The sequence below is a fragment of the Silene latifolia genome, chromosome Y (genome assembly GCF_048544455.1).
Source record: "Silene latifolia isolate original U9 population chromosome Y, ASM4854445v1, whole genome shotgun sequence".
Lineage (NCBI taxonomy): Eukaryota > Viridiplantae > Streptophyta > Magnoliopsida > Caryophyllales > Caryophyllaceae > Silene > Silene latifolia.
The window spans coordinates 150,319,964-150,328,753 of NC_133538.1; positions in this window are offsets into that span (position 1 = coordinate 150,319,964).

Consider the following 8,790-nt stretch of genomic DNA (forward strand, 5'->3'; position numbering starts at 1 on the left):
TAAAGGTAATATTGTGGAATTTAGTGCTAACTTGTGTCAAATAATTGATGCCACAACTCATGAAATTATTCTCGAAGGAAGACGGGTTAAAGATGTGTACTTAACCGACTTAAACACGTTATCCGGTCATACCATGTCATGTGTGAGTGTAATGAAAAACGATCCTTGGTTGTGGCATAGAAGGTTTGGACATGTTAGTGCTAAAACTCTTAATACACTTAGGTGACTTGAATTAGTTGAATGATTTGCTAACATGAAATTTGACTTTGATAAAGTATGTGATGAATGTGCAAGATGTATACATGTTGGAAGCTCCTTTAAACCCAAAAGAATTGTTAGTACTCTTCGTCCATTACAACTCTTGCATATCGACCTATGTGGACCAATGAGAACTAGAAGCAGAGGTGGTAGTCGTTATGTGTGTGTCATTGTTGATGATTATTCTAGGTTTGTTTGGGCACTTTTCTTAAGCTCCAAGGATGGGGCATTTGATGAGTTTTTAATTTGGTTGAAAAAGATTCAAAATAAACTTGATTTCAAACTTGTCTCCATAAGAATGGGTCATGGGACCGAATTTTAAATCTCATCATTTAGTGCTTATTGTAATGATAATGGTGTAGATTATAATTTTTCAGCTCCTAGAACTCCAGAACAAAATGGAGTGGTTGAACGAATGAATATGACCCTTGAAAGTAAGGCTAGAACCATGTTCTTGTGTAGTAAATTGCCTAGGAACTTTTGGGCCGAAGCGGTAAACACCGCTTGCTACATTCATAATCGAGTCATGATAAGGAGCATAATTAATAAAACACCCTATGAAATACTACGTGGAAGAAAGCCCAATAGTTCATATTTTAGATGCTTTGGGAGCAAATGTTTTTCTCACAATAATGGTAAAGATAACTTGGGAAAATTCGATCCACGTAGTGATGAAGCGGTTTTTATTGGTTATTTCGGCCATAGCAAGGCCTATAAAGTTTACAATAAACGAACCATGTTAATTGAAGAAAGTGTCCATGTCATATTTTTTGAATCTAGCATTCTTGGACAGGTACAAAATGAGGATGAAGATTACGAAATTGAGATAGGTCTTCTGAGAAAAGACTTCGTGTTTGAGGATGAGGAAGCTCCAAACAATGACGCCATGCAACAGTCACAGAGACTGTTACCTAGTGATACAAGCAACAACTCGGGGGGGACAAACAGTGAAACAACGGTTCGAGTAACTATTGCTTCCACTTCCAGAACAACAACAGTCCAAGACACTGTTTTTTTTTTTTGGTGAAAATGTGAATATCATTAAAAGCAATCAAAATCCACCATACATCTTTCCAACCTACAATCAAGCTAAGCTACTGAACCTATTACATTGATTTTTTGTAGCCAAGCCATACACTTCAATCTCCCCTTACCAAAATCTCCTCTGTTCACTCTACATGTAACCAACTTCTGAACATTCTTCACAACACGAGTTGGTTGCGAAATGTACAGCTCCACTCTACACTTGTTCCTACATTCCCAAATGTGGTAAATAAGACCTGATATTGCTGCCATAACCACCTGCTTTTTCAGCAGAGAACAACATCTCCAACGAATGAGCCAAGCCAGCACATCTCCCTGCCACTGGATCTGTAACCATGCCTACAAAGAGCAAAGCATGCACTGCAAGCTAAACGGGCATTCAAAAAACAGATGCCTGTGAGTTTCCAGTTGCAACCCACACAAGTAGCACAGTCCAGCAGTACAAATACCAAACTTATGCATCCTATCTTGAGTTAAGAACCGCTGTTGAACAAAAATCCAAGTACTAAAATTATGCTTGGGCACACAAACTCTATTCCAAACCATAGGAACCCAATCCTTCTTTTGATATGGACCAAGTAACCAAGTATAACCCTTCTGAATAGAGTAGTTGCCATCCCACGCACCATTCAAAAAACCAGGCTTAAGTAAATCCTTAATCTTATAGATTTGTCTCCATGTCCAGCTGGTATTCTGAGAAGGCTCATATAACCACCAATCACATTGCTTTATATAAATGTGATGTACCCATTGAACCCAGAGACTCTCCTTTTTACTATGAATCCACCACGCATATTTGCCAATTAGAGCAGCATTCCACAGATGACAATTAATTATACCCAAACCACCATGCTCCTTGGGTAAGCAGCAGGTCTCCCAAGCCACAGGAGGAGAATGCTTATACTCTGCACTCCCTGCCCATAAGTAATTTCTGCAGATACTCTCCACCTTGTGAAGCACTCCTTTTGGTAACAGGAAAATCCTAGCCCAATACACATGTATCTGAGTTAGGACAGCTTTAACCAACACTAGCCTCCCAGCATAGCTTAGGTGTTTAGCTCCCCATCCTCGAATCCTTGCTACAATCTTATCCACCACCCTACTGCAATCTGCAATACTCAGTCTTTTAGAAGAAATTGGCACACCCAAATATCTAAAAGGGAATTGCCCCAACTTAAACCCTGCAAGCCTGACAATTTTGGTAGCTAGATTGTCATTAACACCATTCAAATACACATCAAACACTGATATGGAGCCATCTTCTTACCAGAAAACTGTGGACATAAGCCACCTGCGCCGCGCGCACCCGCGCGTTGATTTCGAGGCGGCGACACTTCTCCCACAGAACCTTGGTTTGCCAAAGCACGTTATGGGCCGTTACCGATTTGTGAGCCATTGAAACCGGTGAAAGGTTGAATAAGCCAGCATTTGTGGAGTCACCACCAATTTATTGTGGAAAAATTGAAAATCGTTCAAATACTTCGTGTCATGTCAAGACACAAAGTAATGATATAGATACTAAGAACTCGTTACCCTTAGCATTCTATGTCTAGAATGACTCTCGAAGATGCCAATGGACACGGATGTCCAGAGATAACTGGAGTAAGGGGTGAGGGTATGTATTAGAAATCTCTTTAATCGAACACCTAATCCCGCCCGCCTCGATAGCGGCCTCTACTAATGATTAGGGAAATCGTTCATATTTGATATGTCGTCGATGTAATGCATGCAATGCAACAAACATAGATTGATCCTAGCATGTGAATTTAGACTATGTCAATTAACACGTAATTTAGCAAACAATTGGTCGAAGTAGGATGTTAAATTAAATTACATGAGAAGGCCAAGTAAATAAATCATACACAATAATAATTATGATAAATAAAATACAATAATTAAAATTACAAGAATTACAAGGTTTCTTTGATCTACGTCAAAAGCACGCTCGAAACGGGATTTCAAAGAAGAAAATGAAAAGGAAAATAAAATTGGAAATAAAAGTACGGAAATACGTCAGATTAGAAGTGATACTACGATTAATAGTTGATTTAATACGTAATTAGAACCTACGTCAAAGCGAGAGAGAGTTCAAGGACAAAAGCCAACCCAGAATAGGCGCAATATCTGCTGCGTCCTCTGGAAGAGGCACAACAATTCTTGCGTCTGTTCTTGAGTTGGATTCTGGCTGTGAAGTCAGAATTGCGGATTGTTTTCGTTCATTGGTAAATTTAAGGTCGAGTGTTAATATTAGAACTCAAGTTGAAGTGATTTAGCAGATTACATACATCTGGAACCGTCATAAAACAAATTAAAGATGAGAATTTACAGCGATTTACATGATTATATGAACTCGTGTCGGAAGTATGAAAAGAACGAACTTTGAACTCGAAAATTGAATAGAATTTGATAAATTGGAATGAAATAAAGAAAATTATGTACGAAAGACGGATTCCATAGAATCGATATGAGAAAATCGAACCTCTAAAATCAAGGTTTGAAATAGATGACAAAAACCCGCAAATATGGAATTATAAGGGATTTAAGTCGAATTATGCGTTATAATTTGAAAAGAATTTATTAATACATGATTATATACAGATATGGACAAAAGAAACAAAGGAAAAAGAGAAATAAGAAAGTTGCAGAAGGTCGAGGAAAAGAAGAAGAGCAAGAGCAACGACAGTCTCAGGAAGAGGCGCAACAGGTGCTGCGACCCCTCGATGAGGCGCAGCTACTGCTGCATTTCTTCTCGACGTCAGACCTTTGCTATTTTGTAAATACGGTTTTAAAGGATGGTTTTTAAGACGGTTTTGAACGTGCTTTTGATATTGACCTTACATTAGTGATACAAAATAAAAGTACAATAGTAAAATGGGATTTTACACCCTCAGACTTACATGTTTGACGAAACGAGATTGACTAAAGTTATCGTTTAGTGATTGCTCGACTCGAATATGCGTGGAAAGTGCCCTTGTTAAAAGATTTAAAGGATTAATTAGAATGATTAAGTGGAGTTGGTCAAATTGGTCGGTCTATGCAAGGTGACTGGGAGTCAGAATGATCCGAGCTTACGTGGTCGATTGATCAAGCACGTAGGCGTCGAAAGCAAAAGCGTGGTCTAGAATGCAAAGAGAGAAGAGAAGGGCGGACACTTGCGTGCCAAATATGGAGACCGAAGGTCTGTATTTATACTAAACACACGAAGGAGTATAGGAATGACACGGATACGAAAACAAATCATGGAAATATTCTGGAAAGCATGAAAAGAGAGCTGAGGAAGAGGCGCAGCACCTGCTACGACATTTCCCTAGAGGTTTCCTCCTCAGCAAGAAAGATTTCCGCGTTTTTTTATGGAAATTCGGTATATTTACACTTCCTTATTCCATGAAACACAATATACGGAAGATATTTCCTTAAAAATATTAATTTAATTAGGAATAAATATCCGAGAATTCTAGAACATTCTAGAACATTTTGACTCGGCATTTAAACGGTCTTTTAAAAAATGAAGCGGTTTTTTACCCGGACTCCAAATGAACTCTAATTCATGTCAAAATGACCGTATCGGCGCGTAGATGACGGCCATGAGGTTGACTCGAGTGTTTGAGCTATCACTTGTCGATGAACTTATGAACTGTCATAAAATCGTTCCGCGTACCAAACATGCGGCCCGATCATCACTGGGTGGTTGGCGGGAGGTGCAGAAATGAGGTATCTACAAAGCCCCCACTTTGACTGAGGCTTGGACAAGGCGAAACTCAAAGTATAGCCATCAAGTTAATCGAAAATTACAACCTGACGACTATGGCGACGCGAGGTGGCTCAAGGGGTCCGAGCCAAGGACCTGTCGTCAGGAACGTTTTAGAGTTTGTCGACTATCGGGGAGGGCCTTTTAAAGTCCATTAGACTATATAAGGAAGCTCGCCAGCCATAAGAAGAAATCATACCTGGGGAATCTACTGTTGATCCTCAAGCAAACTCTGTTTTTGAGGAGTACGTGGGCTATGAGCGGCAACGAACTCTCATTGGGGGAACATAACGATGACTCTGTCGGGGTTGAATCATACGTTGGAACATATCGATGACTCTGTCGGGGTTGAATCATACATTGGAACATATCGATGACTTTGTCGGAGTTGAATCATAGGTTGGAACATATCGATGACTCTGTCGGTGTCGAATCATATATTGGAACATATCGATGACTTTGTCGGGGTCGAATCATACGTTGGGTCGACAATGGCGCGCGCTTGGCACCGTCGGGGAGAAAGATAATAAATCGACAACGGCGTCTCCTTCGCACCGCTGAGGAGAAAATCGACAACGACGCGTGCTTAGCATCACTAAGGAAAATACAGGTATCAATGACGCGTCCTTAGCACCGTTTAGGAGAAAATCTGCTTGGGCCTTTGTAAGCGAAATTCCGATAAAGAGAAGAAGCCAATGAACGGTATTTAGTGATCATGGACTCTTACTGGAAACAAAACGTCGTGGTTGCCTTGTAGTCTGTTGTAGAGAAAACGCCGATCCGGATGAAGAGAACGCCAAAACAGAGCCACATGTTGAGGAAGAGGCGCATGAAGCCTGGGTCCACAAAATAACGAACTTATAACGAATTTCAACGAATTTTGGGGAAGTTTTTGAGAAAAAGGAGCAGCAAAAGTTGCGACCTTTGGAAGAGGCGCAGCTAGTGTTGCGTCCTTTCCCAAGCTCGTCCCTGTATAGGTAAAAACGCGACTTAAGTCGTGTTTTATTTTTCATTTCAAAACACAAATATTTTGTTTCTTTATCAAAACCCAAATAAATTCCGCCAAAAACTTGATCAATTCTCGCCATAAATCATGACTAATCAAGGTATGTGTCTTGTACTTGCTTTAAATTGCATTTGAGCTTGATTTTGGGTCGAAAATTAGGGTTTTTATACTCATTTATGTCGAAAATTTGGGGCTTTCGTCCCAAATGAATTTTCCTCATGAAATTGACATTATAAATGATTAATTGGCCATGTTAGGAACACAACCATATATCCCTTTCGAACTTTCATCGAGTATTTAAGGATTTCAGGGCGAAATGTGACGGTTTCTCTAGTAAACCGTAAAACCCTTCGAAAATGGCCCAATACTAGCCCATTTTTTGATGAAACTTGGTGTTTTGGAACCCTTGAGTAATGGGTGAACTTGCTATCATGCCAGATTTTTGATTTGTAACAGCTCCTCCGGGACACTTTTATATGGCATAATTGACATTGTAACAAAATGCTGCCGAATTATCGGCTCAAACCCACAAATAGGCTTGAACTTAGACTCTTCTTGACCCATCCTACCACATGAGTAGTTGGACTTTGGAAAGCGTGGCCAAAAATGGCTAGAAATGCCGCTTTTATGCTTGAAATGCTCGAAAATGATTGAAAATATGCTTAGCATTGCCTTATTTGCTTTGATTGCAAAGGATATTCCTTCTACGTTGGGGAGAGACTTCATGGAGACTGACGTTGACGTTGAGCCCTCTACCGTTCAGGTGATGGAGGAGGACCTAGAGGAGGAGGAGGTCCCACGGAGGGCCAACGTGGGACGAGGCGGCCACCAGCTCGCAGAAGCGCCTGAGTGGGCCGCGGAATGGGATGGTAGACATCTCATTTGGTAGTAGAGAGCCACTTATCGTACAAGACGTCAAGGAGCATGGTGAGCCTTCCACTTGTCATTTATTTTATTTACTTATTATTGGCATTTCATTATTTATTCCCTTCTCATCATTTCTTTGTTTATTCATTCCTTGTCATTTGCTATGCCTAAGAAAACTTTCTTTTGAATTAACGCAGGAGGCCGGGAATATGCGGTCCTTCTCGGGTTACACGACGATGATGGATGCCTACGGGAAGCTGACGGAAGAGAAGCAGGCCATCATTGAGCTAGGAGCTTTCGGTGCCCTGGTGCGAGCTTGGAGAGAGATCAAGGAAGATTCAGGCCAACCTTTGCCTGATTCAAGCCTTTCTTGATCGGTTCTGGGACATGACCTTGACTTTCCATATGCCTTTTCGAGAGATCGGGGTCACCCTGGAGGACTAGGCATGATCTCGGGTCTGCCGTGTAGAGAGGAGCCGGTGGTGTGATCATCAACGGCCATTAGAATAGACTCGGCCAAGGCGAGGAGTCTAATCGGCTAGAACCTGGCTACGAGTGCGGCCCAGGTTCCTGCTTACACTGCTAAGCAGCGGGCTCGCTTGTGGCTGTGGTAGTTCTTGTCTTCGATTTACCTCGCAGACAAGGGGGGGGGGGGCTGTCGACAAAGCTTCTTCCGTTTCTTGCCGACTTGAGTAGCCTAGGTCGTTAGGACTGGGTTACTCCTAGCTTTGTGGTCCTCACACGTTGCATGAGGGCCATGGTTCGTCCAGAGTTGATGGAGAAGGGGACTTCTCCTGCCACTGTCGGTCCTGGACTTTTGTTAGAGGTGTGAACCTTTCTTGCAACTATGAAAGATCATTTTATCATTATTCTTCTATACTTTTTAGAAATATGAAAGATCATTTTTTGTACAAAATGAGCTGTAATCACCATTATTTGTCTGCAGGCGTGGGTGTACTCCTACTTTCCCAGTTTCGCGCCCAAGAGGGCGGCGGACGTACTAAGAGAGTACCCCGTCGTCAGGGACTGGATCGTCTGCCGTCGGAAGACTCAGCGGTCTTCTTACGACGTTTGCCGGAGGGGCGTGAACGCCCTGAGCTTAGACAGCGTAAGTATCTTTGATTTTCATTTTATCTCTTTTCTTTGCCTAGAGACGATCATAACAATGACCCCTCATTCTCTTGCTTTATTGGGTGCCTAGGCCTTGGGCGAGCTACACTGGAGCTCCAGCTTTCGTGGCTGAGGTTCTCCTTCCTCAGAGTTCGAGTCGGTTGTTGTTGACGACACCCATGGGGCCTGTGTGGTACTTGGGTAAGCGTTTGGCACGGCAGTGCTCCCGTGACGCTTTTACGGTTCCCATCGATCCTCTAAGGACGAAGTTTAGGGAGCCTTCGGAGGCTGAGAGGACGACGGACCTGGTCGGTGCGAGTGGTGACGCTCTCCTCCTTCCTGGCGAGGAGTACGCCGAATTTGTTCGTCAGAGGTTGGCGTACTGGCCGATCGTGGTAAGCATACTTACTTTTTATTTGATAAAAACTGATGAACGATGAATGATCATCAAAATAATGAATCATTTGAGCTTTGCAGGAGATCGAGGTGGCGGGCTTCGAGCCCCCAGCTTTTCCAGTAACACTAGATTACACCAACTCGACGGGCACGACAGCGATTTCGGAGATCCGTGACTTCAGTGAGGCGATGACCGATGCTGGCTTAGACGAGTGGCAGCACATCGTGAGGAGGGTAAGCCCCCAGCTTTGACTGTCTTTTGTATTTTTTATGCCTTATTACGTATGAATGCATTTGCTTGAACCTTCTCTCTCTATATTTGAATGAAGGTGGCACCGTCTAGGTACGTGGACCTGTGGAG